This window comes from Neopsephotus bourkii, unplaced genomic scaffold (genome assembly GCF_033783945.1).
Source record: "Neopsephotus bourkii isolate Nb327-2 ecotype Australia unplaced genomic scaffold, CSIRO-AGI_Nbou_v1 NB_1471, whole genome shotgun sequence".
In the NCBI taxonomy this organism is placed as follows: domain Eukaryota; kingdom Metazoa; phylum Chordata; class Aves; order Psittaciformes; family Psittacidae; genus Neopsephotus; species Neopsephotus bourkii.
In genome coordinates, this window is record NW_026901947.1 from 493,671 (window position 1) to 509,077 (window position 15,407).

Below are 15,407 nucleotides of genomic sequence, written 5' to 3' on the forward strand. Positions count from 1 at the left end.
GGTGACTCCACCACTGCGCTGGGCAGCCTGTTCCAGTGCCTGAGCACCCTCTCTGTGAATAAATTATTCCCAATATCTAATATAAACCTGGCACAGCTTGAGGTAATTTCCTCTCACTTGTACTTGGGAGAAGAGACCAACCCCACCTCACTACATCCTCTTTTCAGGCAGCTGTAGAGAGTGATAAGTTCCTGAGACTTTTCCATACTAAACACCTCCAGATCCCTCAGCCGTTCCCCATCACATTTGTGCTCCAGGGCCTTCACCAGCCCCTTTGCCCTTCTCTGGACCTGCTCCAGCACCTCAATGTGTCTCCTGTAGTGAGGGGCCCAGAGCTGAACACAGGATTTGAGGTGCAGCCTCAGGAGTGCCCAGTGCAGGGGGATGATCACTGCCCTGGCCCTGCTGCCACACTATTGCTGGTACAGGCCAGGATGCTGTTGGCTTCTTGGCTGCCTGGGCACAAGCTGCTCATGTTCAGCTCTGTTAATTAGCAGCCCCAGATACTTTTCCATGAGCATTTTCCAGCCACTCTTCCCCAAGCCTGGAGCATTTTATGGGGTTGTTGTAGCCCAACTTCAGGACCTGGCACTTTGCCTCATTGAACTTCATACCACTGGCCACAGCCCATCGATGCGGCTTGTCTAGATTCCACAGTGAGGCTGAAGAGCTTCATTCCACCATGAAAATCCCTTATTGTGGTGAACTGAAGGGCATATGCAACATCTGTATTTGTTCATGATACTTTAAAACATGTATGCATGGATCCATGCTTTCCTTGTATCCCCATGGCTCATACACACATTTTCCTGTGCTTATACAGGCAAAAAAATAAGAGTAAACCAAACCTAATGATTTATGCTTTTTAAGCGACATAAAGCAAAATGAAAAGGATGAAGAGGAATGAGGGAAATGTGTGATGTACTAATCTGGGTTAGAGCAATTCCAAGCAGAGGTGCAGGTTGGGCAGAGAAGAGATTCAGAGCAGCCCTGCAGAGAAGGACTTGGGGGTGCTGGTTGATGAGAAAATGAACATGAGCCGGCTTCAGTGTGTGCTCGCATCCCAGAAAGCCAACTGTATCTTGGGCTGCATCAAAAGGAGCATGACCAGCAGGTCTAAGGAGGTGATCCTGCTGCTTTGCTCTTGTGAGACCCCACTTAGAGTATTGTGTGCAGTTCTGGTGTTCTCAACATAAAAAGGACATGGAGCTGTGGAACAAGCCCAGAGGAGGCCACAAGGGTAATCAGGGGCTGGAGCACCTCCCGTATGAAGACAGGATGAGAAAGTTGGGGCTTTTCAGCCTGGAGAAGAGAAGGCTGCGTGGAGACCTCATAGCAGCCTTCCAGTATCTGAAGGGGGACTGTAGGGATGCTGGGGATGGGCTCCTCATTAGGGACTGTAGTGATAGGACAAGGGGTAATGGGTTCAAACTTAAACAGGGGAAGTTTAGATTGGATATAAGGAAGAAGCTCTTTACTGTGAGGGTGCTGAGGCACTGGAATGGGTTGCCCAGGAAGTTGTGAATGCTCCATCCCTGGCAGTGTTCAAGGCCAGGCTGGACAAAGCCTTGAGTGACATGGTTTAGTGTGAGGTGTCCCTGCCCATGGCAGTGGGTTGGAACTGGATGATCTTAAGGTCCTTTCCAGAACTATTCTATGATTCTATATGACGTGCAGAAAGGCTGTAAGGCCAGTCAGCTGCTGACAGCTCGAAACCCTCCAGTGCTTTGAGAGACATGAAACCAGTGAACGTACTATTGTCTTGATAAAGGTGTTTATTTTATGACTTGTTGGGGGGGGGGGGGGTTATCTAACAAACCTCAAACAAAGGTGCTGTGAGAAGCCAAAGAGAAAACAAAAAAAAACCAACAGACCCTATAAAATAACCCTACATGCTTTCTCTCTTCCCCTGAGGATAAAACCCCAGAGGATAATCTTGTTTGGCTGCTTCAGTCATCATTTACCATTAATCCCCCTCTCCACGCCCTCCCTCACATACACGCACAGCCACCACCTGCATTTTGGACCAAACCCCCATGTTTTGGACCAAAGCCTTCTCTAAAGGCTGAAAACCCGCTAGTAAAGCTGCTGTTAGGGGGAAGCGCCGTGCTCTGACGCTGGGTGGGTGCACAGCTCCTCGTGAGGGGATGAGGCCACCATGGCTGCTGAGGGAAGGGACTAAGGAATACGGGGTGAAATATCCCTCTAGATCCGGCTCGACGCCTTCATCCAGTCCGTGGGGGACCCTGTGGCTGTGTCCAAGCGGGAAAAGAGCTGGAAGCGCTGCAAGAGCACGGGAAAACCTGGGATACCGCCAGCTACATGGCCACAGAAAGCAACACAGGCGGTCCCTGTCACCGCCCCCCCTTCCCTCCCCTCAGGGGAGGAGGCGTGGCTCCTCTCGCCCTGGCCCCGCCCCTCTCCCTGCCGCCTAATGTCGTCACTAGGAGCGCCTCCAGATTGGTCCGTTGGGGGGGGGGGGCAGATGACCTGGCGGTGTGACGCTAGCGCGTCGCCTGGGAGGCGAGGCGGAGGGCAGGTAGACAAGATGGCGTCGCCCGGCGGCGAGGCTGGAGGTAGCGGTGCTGTGCGGGTGTCGTAGGGGCGGGCGGTGCGCAGTGGTCCGCGGGGACTGACGGAGCCGACAGCCAGGGGCCGCCAGGCGCCGCGCAGGTAACGACCGGGCCAGGAGGGGAGGCGGGAGGGAGTGTGCTTGTCCTATTCGTAACGAGGCCTGGGAGGGGGAGGGTGCAGCCGGCCGCTCCTCAGGCCCTCCGCCCCGTCGCCGCTTCTCCTCGTTCTGGGTGAGAGGACTCTTTGTATCTCTGTCTTGTTTTGGTGCATGTGAAGCGCTGGCGGGATGACTGTGGGCCTGCTGGAGTCCCGGGGCGGGTTGGACCGGTCGCAGACCGAGGGCCGCTCCACCGGGCGTGAACGGGAGCGAGGCTGTGGTCGCTGCCTCAGTGCGTGGCCTCGCTCCGCCTTGGCGACGTCTCGATACCGCTGTTGAGGGTGACCGTTAATGGCAGTGAGAACCCGCATGGTCAGCGCGAAAGGTCGGAGTCCTGCCGCTTGGGCCCGGAGAGCAGAGGTGGGTCAGGCAAAGGGGGTGATGCTCCTATACCTGCATTCGCCCGCTTTCCAGCAGTTTCGGGACTGCCTGAGTCAAGGGAATGCCTTTGCGCTTAATAATCGTTGATAATGATCTTTTGCCTTCTGAGAGCTGATTGCTGTTGAGATCTGAGTAAACGGGCCGTGATATTTGTAAGTTTTTCTCCAGAGTAACTGAATTTGTGAAGGAGCAAGATGTTAGCTTTTGCTTCGCGGTGTGTGTGTATGTGGTTTTTGTCAAGCCTGCCGTCAGGCAATTTGCTAATTTCTGTCTCCTGTGTTGTGAAAACCATAGTACGTATCTTGCCTTTGCCACTGGTCACTTTAGATTTCTACTGTATTTACTTTTTTCTTGCATCTTGTGGGCTGAAAAGCCAAAGTCTTACGTACTTCGTGGGTTGTAGCCCTTCACATTTCTGTCTATGCAAATCACCTATTTCGGGATCTTTTCCATTTAGCTGTTCTGCTTTTGAATGGGGGGAGTATCATCTCTTTCTCTGCATTTGAAATGCAGACATACTATGGGTATATACACTAGCATAAGAATACTTTAGTTTTGTAGTTTCTAGCTTCCTTGTGTTGTGTTTATCTTGGTGCTTACTAGAAGTAGAACATTTAGCACTTATGTGAACTATTCAGCATAATTCAGGGTCTATCTTACTGAGTTTTGTTAGCTCAATCTGTCATTTTAAAGGGAAAGAAAACTAGGATTGCTTACAATAGGTGGAAATGAGTAATTGCCTTATCAAGTGTTTTTATTCCACACATCACTTAAAAATAATAATAAAAAAAAGTCGCTTACAGTAATCTTGTAACACTGATGCTGCCTTAGAATAGAAATAATAAGGTGGACTCTGGCACTTGGCTGTACAACTGATAGAGCTGCCATCCTGGACTTAATGTATTCATGTTGTATTTAAGCACTTTGAGGTGAGTATTTCTAAATGACATGCAAGTATTGCCAGATTGAGGAACAACTGAGTTGTGACTGGTAGTGTAACTTCAGAGGCTGTGCTACTGATAGAAGGCATACTGTAGTTTACAGCCTGTTACAGGGTGAGAGGCCTTTATGGGAGCTTGATGAGGGGCGTCTAACACTAGCTGTGGGCTGAGGTGTTAAGGAAGAAAGAAGTACTGGAATTAGCCACACCTGTTTCTTGCTTTCCTTCCCTTATCATCCTCAGAGCATGGGACTTTGCCCCTACGCAAAGGCACTTCTGCAACTGCTGGATTCCTAGGGTTGACCTGGCATCTCTGCAACAGCAGTTTTCAGGGAAAAAGCTTTCTGGCTGCCTCCTTTTATTTTCTCCATACAGATCAGAGCTATGTGTGCAGCTCTGCACTTGTCATTGGAGGGGAATAGGGCTCAGAAGGTACATGTGGTAGCGGCATAGCAGAGTTGAACTGATGTATTCAGGACTATATGCAGGACGGTATTTTGTTGCTGTAACACAGTAGTACTGCTACTTAATGACTTCAGTTTTCTGTACACGCAGAACTGTGATTCAAAAATAGCAGTGACTCTTTAGATCACTATTGAAAGTCGATGACTTAAACTTTTTAGGCAAAATCTTAAGTCTAACTATGGGGAGAGAACACATGTAACTTTGAGCTTACCTTTTGCAAGCCTGTGGTTTTAGTCTCAAAAAAACAAAACTGAAATTGATCAGACTTTCATTGCCTTAACAGCTGTATCTGGCCTGCAAGTTTGACTGTTCCCCCACGCCGAGTGCACTGCAGAGCAAAAGAGACAGGGAAGAAATTGCTTGTACTAAGGTCAGACACTGCATAAGTCAAGTGTAAGCTGAAACATGTGTGAATGAATAAATGCTAGTTTCTCTTTAATGAATTTAACTTAAATTTTCAGAATATTTTAAGAGTACACTGATCAGTGTAGAGAGTATACTGATTATCTGGAAGACAATGCACAGTTTATGTTGGTGGATAGAAAAATCTTAATGGTGAAAAATCATCAAAAACACATGAAAGATCTCAGTATCCATTTTTCTCATATGTTTTGCAATGCACAGCACTTGTTTTCCTAGAGACAACTAACAGAATAGGAGTCAGGTTCCTAGACCAATTGAGAAAACCAGCTCATGTACCTCTGTCATGCAGTCAGCCAGAGCTGTTTTGGATCATGCTGGTGGCAAAAGTGCCATTGTCTTACTCATCCTCCTTTTTAATTGTACAAGCTTACGATTTCCTGTTTCTTCCACAGAATTCAGGGATTTTATTCAGGACATACGGTATTGTTGTCAGTGTCCAGCCTCCATGTTATAAGTGCTTGGCATCAGTCTGTTCCTGTATTATGCAGTTGGTACTGGGTTGAACATCTTTATGAATTGGTCTGTGAGAAATCTAGTTTTACTTACTAGATGGAACTTCTGTCTGGCCTTCTCCCGCATTGTTTTTAACATGATCACTCGCAGTCTCTTCAATCAAATTCCTGAGATTGAGCTGTAATTTTACAAGGATCTCCACCGAAAGGTATTACTGTCTATTTAAAACTGATCAGTGAGATTCAGCTCAATGTCAGTGTAAAAAAGCTCTAGTGGAGCTGTAACTGGAAAGCTCTGGAAGATGTTTTTGAAAAGTATTGTTTTAAGGAAAGGCGAAGAAAGGTTGTTTACAAATTATAAACAGCTTTTCTATTTGAAAAAGCAGGTCTTCTGGAGTGTGTGACAGGTTGGTTTCTCTTCCCCTGTATTGTGTCTGCTTGCTCTGATAACTGAGGATCTCACAGCATGTACCACTCCATCACTGGGGTTGCAGTCGATCAATACAAGCCCCAGCTCACATTTTTGTGTGTTAACTGCTTAGGTAGATAATCCTCTCTGGAATGCAAGTGCATTGCTTAATGCTTTGACCCTCTGACTTGATTTGAATAAGCCCATATTCTGTGTTCCTAGTGACCTTTTGTAGTCAATGTAGTTTTGTTTTGAGGCCTCTAAGAGGAACTGAGTATTCGGGTTTTTTTCCCCATCTCTTAAATGATCAGATTTATTCCAAATCCTTGCTTGTATAGGGAAGACATTTTCTTAAATGTTAAGAAATACTGTCTTTCCTGTGTTCGGAAAATTTTGAAAGAGCAGCTTGTATTCCCAGACTTGGTTGTGGGGTTTGTTTATTTAATTTATTTTTCTCTAAAGGCTGCAAGGTTTTTTCACAATCCTTTAAGCTTGCTATGTACTTGAAGCACGAGAGTATATAAAAGGCAGAACAGAATATCAGCCTGGATTTAAACATTCTTTTCTAAAAGAGGAAAGCAGAGGGGGTCAAAATATAATTCTTCATTAGCAATTGTTATAGTTTCTAACTAGCTGACTGAGTTCAAATGGAAATTCTGAGCTTATATTTTCTCAGCTGCATTTTATGTCAGAAACTGTTACACCATGGTAACATTTTAAATCGGAAGAACGTGAGTCCTATCCAAGAAGTGGTCAGTTCTTCAGCTGGAAGACGGTTTGAATATGGTTATACTTAAGCCACCTAGCTATTGGTATCTAGTGTTATGGAAACTAGTAATAGAGTTTTGAGCTCAGAGCTGACCTGCTCTGTGCTGCTGGAGATCAGCATTCATGGTAACTAAGTTATGGGAAATACTTGATGTCAGCCTTTTCCTAATGTTTTTTGCTTGCTCCGTTTGACTTCTCTAGATGAACAGCAGATGAAGCTGTGACTGAAATGACTGGTGAGATTTATTCCCTGAGTTTGGGAGGCTGGGTTTGGGTAGTTGCATTTCTGACAGTATGTGTATTACCAGTTGTACTGTGTCAAGTGCTAGCACTGGACTTAATCTAGACATGCAGATGTGCTTATGTGTTCAACTTAATTTGCCCATCAATTCTGAACTCTAAAATAAAACTATATTCCTAGTTTATAAGCACTCTGCATAGTAATTATTAAAGCATATATATTTCCTTTTCTGATACAGCAAAGCCACACTGGGATCCACCCTAATGACTAACACCATCATGTGGTGTCCTTGCACAGTAATATGTAATAATTTGACATAGAAATATAGGAGGCACATGTAGTAGGGAAAGGAGTTTATAGGAATAAAGTCACTATTAATCATCTGGAATAAAATTGCATGTAGTGAAAAAAGATAGAAAAGCTTTATGCTGCATACCCTCTGAGAAAGGAATGTGTTCTTAATCTTTTAATTAAGTGTTAGGTCACAACAAGCAGTTCATTGCCAGTCTGTTTGACTTCTTGGTAGAAAATATCTTAAAGTTTATAGTTTTATTTTGCTTGCTGTGTATGTAACAGTATAAAAAGTAGGGGTTTTATTGTGCTTTTCAGAACGTACCTTTAGGTTCTTTGTTGGGAAGAGGGGGAATAAGTAAATGAATGCATCCTCTAAATCGGGTGTTAGTTGGAATTTTGGAAACACAAATAGATAGAAAAATTACAGTAGTATAAAATAACTTTGCGCTTGGGGGTTGTAATGAACCATAAAGAAAGGTTAGGACAGATTTGTATATTACATGTCTCTGAGATTTATGAGCTCCTTATAAACCTAGATTTGTTAATCGAAGTGTAATTCTGTCTGTGATCAATAGCTGGCAGGGCTCTCTATCAGCAACTACTTTCACATCTAAGCATATGCCTACTTAGAATCATAGAATAGTTAGGGCTGGAAAGGACCTTAAGATCATCTAGTTTCAACCCCCCTGCCATGGGCAGGGACACCTTGCACTAAGCCGTGTCACCCAAGGCTCTGTCCAGCCTGGCCTTGAACACCCCCAGGGATGGAGCATTTACCAGTTTTGGGCAGACTGTTCCAGGGCCTCACCACCCTCGCAGTAAATAACTTCTTCCTTATATCTGACCTGAACTTCCCCTGTCTCAGTTTGAACCTATCACCCCTTGTCCTGTCACTACAGTCCCGACTGAAGAGTCCTTCCCCAGCAGCCCTGTAGGCCACCTTCAGGTACTGGAAGGCTGCTCTGAGGTCTCCATGCAGCTTGTCTTCTCCAGGCTGAACAGCCCCAGGTTTCTCAGCCTGTCTTTGCATGGGGGGTGCTCCAGCCCCTGATGGTCCTCATGGCCTCCTCTGCGCTTTCTCCAGCTCCATGTCCTTATATTGAGGACACCAGAATGAGCAAACCATGTAAGCAAAAGCCCAGAGGAGCAAGAAACAAGGGGTGCCGTGGCACCCGTGTCTTCTTTGTCCTCAGCACAGAAAGCTCTCATGCCCATCCCTGGCTGTCAGGCCAAAGCCAGCAACACACCACAACTGCCCCTTCTCCCTGTGGGGATGAAGGATGCCCCTATAAAAAATGCTCTGTGTTGAGTTAGTTTTGAGCTTGTAGCAGGTGATCCTTGAATATCAACCAACAGTCTTGAGCCCACCTGCCCTCTAGGGCTATATGCCACTTGAGGTATTGTCTTCTAGAGGAAGACAATTCTGAGGAATATTCTGTATTCTGAGGAATAATTTAAAGAAAGTATTTGGGTAAGAACATTTTCTATGAAGTTTTAATCAGCCAACTTTGCGTTGCCATATCAGTCTGAAGACCTGACAGACTTTTTAGAGGGGAAGATACATTTTGGGACTGTTTTGCAACTCCCATAGCTGACAAGGAGTGTCATGGCTGCACAAATGCAAAGTGCAGTTCCTTTAAGCTGTCTGCGAAAAACTGTATGTGGAAGAACAATTGCCAGATTCAGATTAGTGTCTTGTCAGAGGGCAGTTTTCAAAACATCTGCAGTTATAGGTTTCCTTTTTTTTTTTTTTTTTTTCGTAGAAGGGAGTTTAATACATGGTTTCTGTTGACTTACCTGGAAATCTTTTGATAGCTTTTAAAACTTACAGTGTATTCCTAGATCACTGAGTGCCTGTGCTTAGTAATATAATTTCTTTGCAAAGAAAATGAAAGTAAATTGGTAAAAAATTCGTTGCTTTTAATTAACACTGTTGAGTATTTCTTAATTTGTATGTAAAAGGAAAGCTAACAGATTCAAGTGAGAACATAAATATAGTGCTGTTGTATTCTGTAATCTCTTCTAAATGAAGATCTTCATCTGGAAAAGCCATAATAAATACAGCTTTATTTTTAAGAATCCAGAAGCATATAGTAAGATGCAATAAATGAAGGTAGATGAAGGTGAAGAAGTTGAATGTGGCATGCATGGCTAGGTGGTTTAAGCTGCTTTTGGAGCTGGGAATGGACTCTAGAAATACACATTCAGTTGACAGAATGGACGTCACATCTGTTTGTGGACATAATATCATCCTTTTCATACCTGAGCTTCAGTATTGCATACTCGAGTAGTACGTGATTCTGACGGTCTGCCTGTCTCCTGGGATGTCCTGTATGTGTTATGATCTTGGACTGATGAAGAAGTTCTACCTTCTTCCTCTCTGCCTTGTCTCCTCTCCCAGGAAGATGAACACTTGAAATACACCAGTATTTGTTGCAGGGGTCTAACCATACACTGGATAAATTGATGCTATTGAATAAGTTAAAGTTTTTCTCTGCCAGCTTGAAGGGAAGGACAGAAGCTGAGTATCCATTTTACTTACTAAAAGCTGCCTTCAAGGCATATTTCTCCTGTAATTTGGTGCTACTGCAGGAATGTAAATGCAATGCTATCATTCTGTCATTAGGCAGCACTGAGTTTATTTGCTAGAATAAGCTGGATAGAATCAGACATCATGTGGGTTTTAAAAGAAGGCAGTCTGGGACTCATTCTTGGGTTACAGGAGAAAACCTAGTATCTCAGTTGAGGAACACTCAACTTACAGTCTGTCCACTTATTTTCTGTAAAAAGAGGTAATCTTGCTGCTTTGTCAGAGTAATGGTGGTCCACTGAGGTAGATCTCTGTACTGTTAGCAGTCCCATATTGTTACCAGTTTTGTTAGGTGCTTGGAGAGGAAAGGCCAATGTGCATGGCTGCTGTATGGCTGTGGGGCAGCCTCATCCAGCAGCCTACTCTGGTCTAGTTATGAAGTAGAAGTGAGGCTTGATTGCTGAAGCTGCATCATATCTGTCAAAACGTCCTGAGGAGATTAAGCTAGTGCATTTCTGAAGGCTGCTTTGGCATATGAAATGAACTGTTTCTGTTTATTCATTGCTTTAAATGTTTCAGGGGTTGCATTCATTACTGTAGCTGCTGAAGTAGTTTCAAAAATGCAGGAAAAAAGTCTGTACCGCTAACTGAGACTATATATATAGTGTATAACAAAATTGCAGACTTAAATTAATTTGAACTAGTAACTAAGTTTGGATTAAATCCAGATTTGTATTATCAATTCGGAAGAACATCCTTAAGGCTTTTATAGTAAAATGGAAAGCTGAACAGGAGTGATTTGATAGGAAAAATTGAGAGACAAAGATACTGGTCCAAACATGAGAGGATGCAGTGAGACTCCTGGGGTAGCTGTGGATTTGGGATTCAGGAAATACAGGTCCTGTTTGAGTTGTGACTGACTGAGCTAGATGCTTGTGGACACTGCTTCATCCTTGTGCCATGTTCCCCACACCTGCAAAAGAGAAATAGTTTTACTGCTGATTAACTGTCTTGACAAGTATTTTGAAGTCTCATGTAAGAGCTAGGCAGTGCTGAGGGTCTCAGGGAATTGTGGCAAAACTGCTTTATGGTCAGAGGATAGGTAATGAGTGAAAAATGTGTGCATGTGTGTAAGGGTATTCAGTTTCTGGCAGTATGAATATCTTGTAGCCTTCTAGATTTTATCTTAAAGCAGTGTCTTTCTGTGGCTATGGTTTCTTTCCCATTTTCTGTTCCAGTTAAGCATGAAACTCTATTTCAGTCTTAATACATTCTTATAATTAGGAGGCTTGTAATTGTGTGTCTGCTCCCGGTACCTTCAGAGTTTCGGCATTTTGTTCTGTGCATTATTGATAGGAAGATCATTCTGTGTTTGTAGTGAAGTTCAGGTTTTCAGTTCGTACTAGGCCTTAAACTGATCTGTTCCAAATATTAACTGTACATGTAGGACCACCGTGCTGTGGTGCAGGTTGAGTTGTCTTGCACAGAGAGAAGCAAACCTGTTCAGTTTTTAAGTAAGGCTATGTGAAACTTGAAACTCATTTTATAAAAACAATAGGAATTAAGTGTGTGTAGAGGTTATTTTATGATGCTTAGGGACCTACTGAATATCTTGTCTAAATGTAGCTGGTGACCACTGCATGACACCTGTGATACTGGAGGGCTTTCTGGAACAGTATGTAGAGGTGAGCATAGCAAATGGAGCATCCTTGACAGTTAAATCTCAGGGACTGGGTGGTTGCTCTGCTTTACTGCTCAGAGGGTGAGGATTGTCTTCATGTTTGTGTATTTTCACTGCTAATAACCTCAGCTGTGTCAGTTGCACACAGAGAATGAAACCTGTTTAAGAGATGTACTGCTGTAGGTCACTGAAGCTTTCTAGTGTACAACACGGCAAGCAGCTCATTTACTTATCATATTCTGGTTTTGTAATATATCCATATTGCTGAGGGCAACCTGAGTTTGACTTCTCTGCTCAAAGCCAAATTTCTACTTTTCTACGCTAGGCAAATTTATTCAAGGCAACTTAATTTCCTGTATTCCCAATGAATTCAATTCCAGAAGGGTACAGGGAGATGTTATTGTGGCCTTTCAGTACTTAAAAATTCTTAAATTGTAAGGACTATAAGAGAAATGGGGAGAGACTTTTTAGCAGGGTCTGTTGCAATAGGACAAGGGGTGATGGTTTTAGACTAAAAGAGGGGGGAGATTCAGGCTGGATGTGAGAAAGAGATTTTTTTTTTTTTACAGTGAGGGTAGTAAAATCCTGCTAATGGAATTTAATTCGGTGTTGACTGCTGTTTCCCATATGGGTCATCTTTTTAATTCAGCCATTCAGTCCTCTTTGGACTGCATGGAAAAACATGAAAGCAGGCTTAACAGGTACTGTATCTGGAGATGAAACAAGATAGGTTTTATTTAGGCATTATTGCCGTGGGACCATGTTTTTATTTGTTGGTTTCACTTCTTTGTATTTCAGTTTGATTCCTTTGTTGTGTTATCTGGGAACAAATGTGTCCCTGAAGAGACCTGAGATCAGAAAATGTGAAAATAGCTAAAGTGAGTGTTCACTTTGAACAGTGATGGGGGCTTTTCCTGTATCTGTTGGTTTTATCCTTAAGTGCAGCAAAACCTGGGATCTCTTCAGATGTTTATTTATGTCTATTCTTATTTTCTTGTCTCAGTGTGTATAAGAAGGGATGAATGAAGAGAGATACTGGTTGATTTAGTAAGAGTGGCACATGAATTATGGACAAAATGAGCATTGGAAGCTGAAGCTGTACCAGTGACATGATGGTGGAAGAAGATGCATAAAACCTCAAGAAAGTCTTTAAGTGTGTGAAGAATGTCACATCTGTAGCACCTAAGATAGAATTCACATTTCTCATGTTAGCAAGACAAAGGCAAACCAAGCTTATAAAGTATATTTTGAAAATAAGGAAGCTTTGAGAAGGTGTGAGTTTTTTATTGTGACTTTGCAGAAATGCATTTTGGTGAGCACACTTTTCCATGTATGCTGTGGTCACCTATTCGGTGCTTCAATAATAAGGAGTTTTTAGGACTTTTGCTTTCATACCTGTCAAAGGGTATGTTTGGTAAAAGAGTAACTTAGGGTGAAAACAGGCAGCACTGGGAGATTAAAGTGAAAGAGAGTAGATTTAGATTGGACATAAGGAAGAAGACACTGGAACAGGTTATGTAGAGAAGTTGGGTATGTTCCATCATTGGAAATGTTCAAAACCAGGCTAGATGGGACTTCGAGCAATGTGATCTAGTGAGAGATGCCCCTGCCTGTGGAGGGGGGTGTGGACTATATAACCTTTGAAGGCCCCTTCCATCCCAAACCATTCCATGAGTAAATTAAGTGAATTTGTGGGCACTTGTGTTCTCAGAACATGGCTCTTCTAGTTGGGCCAAATGAAGTGTGTTAGTGAAAAACAGGGATATCAGATGGTTGGAAAAGTTAAGCAGTTCTAACCACATTATGAGTGAGATCCTTCAGGGAGTGGGCAGAAAGGCTGCTGCTGGCCTTATGTGTATTTAAATTCTTTGACTGAGGAAGCAATGAGGATTTGAAGCTGCAAATCCCATGCAGAGTTAAGGTTATAGCCTGTTTGCTGGAAGGCAGGCAGAGTCGTTTGTAGGTGGGATAGCCAATTTAACAGCCTGTATTTTCTGCCAGTACCACACTCAATGTTGCTGGGAAAAACTAAATGTGTGGTGAGAGTGGGTAGTGCATGTGACTGTAATATAAGAGGAAAAATTGATGAATCTGTACTAGTCTTAACACTGGTCCCATTATTCTTGTACAGTGCAGTATACACACATTTTGGCTGAGTTGTATACAAAATGGCAAGTGATGTTTGACCTGCTGTCAGATTTTATTTTTCTATTTTAAAGCTTTAATGGAACTTGATTTCTTCCTAGATGTTTTTTGTCCACTTTGTTAAAATAATTCCATAAACATTCACATTTCACTGAATTTCTAATGGAACCCATACCTGTCAATGATCAGTACCATTTCCCTTCTGAGCTTAGATACGGAAAAGATGACAGTTGTGTAGCTTTTGTTAGAATGGATTTTTTAAAATTTAAGCATTTAATTGTTGTAGTGTGTTTAAATGGATTAATTTTTTTATTAATAATTATCAAAAGAATACAAATTGCTTTCTGCAGTATAATAGAGTTCTGGCCTCTGTTGGGAGTAGATCTTGGTATGGTCAACGAGAGTTTAACTTGTTTCTAATTATAAGACCTGCAGCTACCTGTACACCTCTCTTGGTCAAAGAGTGTAAGAATCAGTAGCTTAAAACCACACAATCCTGTTATTTTTGGATTAAAAAGGGGGTGTTCTGATTAATAGCAAAAGCTGGCCTACTCTGTTAACATTGGCAAAATTCTGGGAATGTTTGTCTAGTTCTCATTCATAACTGGGACAAGTCTGAAGTATTAATAATTTTCAAGAATTACTGAGTCAGCTTGTTGAATATTGAAGTAACAGTGCAACAAACAGAGCAGCATTTTAATTACCTTTTGCTGCTCTGGGTTCCAGTCATTCATTTTGTATGCACAGGATATTCCACAGTTTCTTTCCATACATCTTTCCAGAAAGAACAGAGTAAGTGGGCTGTTTTGTTGTTGAAGCTAGTAACTTTCTGTAGCTAACAGCCTCTCATTTGAGAAGGTTGTGCTGAAATTTTAGCTTTCTTCTAAAGTGCTACGATTAACTGAAAAACAAGTGTACATAGGTGTGTACAACGTGTACACTCTGGCTAGTGCTAAGATTGCTCTTAAATGTTTGATTTGTTCATAGTAGTATGAAGGCTTGTTCTTATTAAGCTAAAGTAGCTAAGTTTTTTACTATATTCAGTCTGACTGTTGTAAGCTCTCAAAAGTGGTAGGTATTTGCAATATAAACTTTAGATACAGGAAAATAGTAGAAGCAGTTGCTTTGCTTGTCAAGTTGGGGACTTGCTTCAATACTGTATTGTGAGATTATTATAACCCTCATGTGTATCTGGATCATAATTTCTTGCTTTTTCCCTAGAAGGTGAGAGTTGCACAGCTTATTTATATTTTCCTGCTGTGGCTTATCTTGCAAATGTTTGTCTTGCTTCTGTCTCAAGGAGGGGAAGTTGTTCCTTCTGATTTACCACCATTTCCTTGGTGGTGGTGTATCTTCTAGATTAGAGAAGCTGATCTTAAAAAGCAAAAGATAATGTAAGCCTGTATACTTTTTTTCCCCCTCCTCTGTTTGTGTGATCTTTAAATAAGTTAAGTAGCAATCAGTAGTAGGAACTGCACTCTGAAATCACCTGCTCTCAGAGTTGACAAAATCTGTGCTATCCCCTTGTTTGCAGAGTCTGAAAGTCAGGGCAGCCTTAGATGTTAGTTGCACATGGTTTTCTCTTCTGACAGGTCTTTTTTTTTTTTTTTTTTTAAGACTCCATTTTTAAAAGGTCACCTATTTTCTGCAACAGTTAAATATGAATTTAGAACAGCTGCATCTTTTATGTTCTTGTTCAGCTCATCAGCTTCTGGTCAAACGAAAACCTTGTGCAGATTGCAGATCTGCCTTGACCACAGGGCTGTCTATAAGTAATTTTCAGTCTCCTTATGATCTTGCCTGTGAAACCTGTACTTCCAGAGGCTTGTGTGGTATATAAGCTTCAGCTTTATTGAAAACTTGTACGGCAGGTGATAGCAGTGATTGAAAAACTGGTGCATTAGTGTACTGCATGGCCTCAGCCATTGTACAGTTTTTTCTCTTATT

The 15,407-nt window shown here is 42.5% G+C and overlaps 2 protein-coding genes across 4 annotated transcripts in view; both read left to right on the plus strand.

Moving 5' to 3' along the window:
• Positions 1 to 15,407, plus strand: part of NUDT2 (nudix hydrolase 2) — a 414,951-nt gene that overhangs the window by 334,432 nt on the left and 65,112 nt on the right. The window lies entirely within an intron of this gene.
• UBAP1 (ubiquitin associated protein 1) overlaps positions 2,476 to 15,407 on the plus strand; it is a 39,159-nt gene continuing 26,227 nt past the window's right edge. For 2 of the 3 annotated variants that reach the window (XM_061369007.1, XM_061369010.1), the window contains exon 1: positions 2,546 to 2,673. The gene's annotated coding sequence lies outside the window, so the exon portion shown is untranslated. The other variant, XM_061369009.1, reaches the window with a different exon arrangement.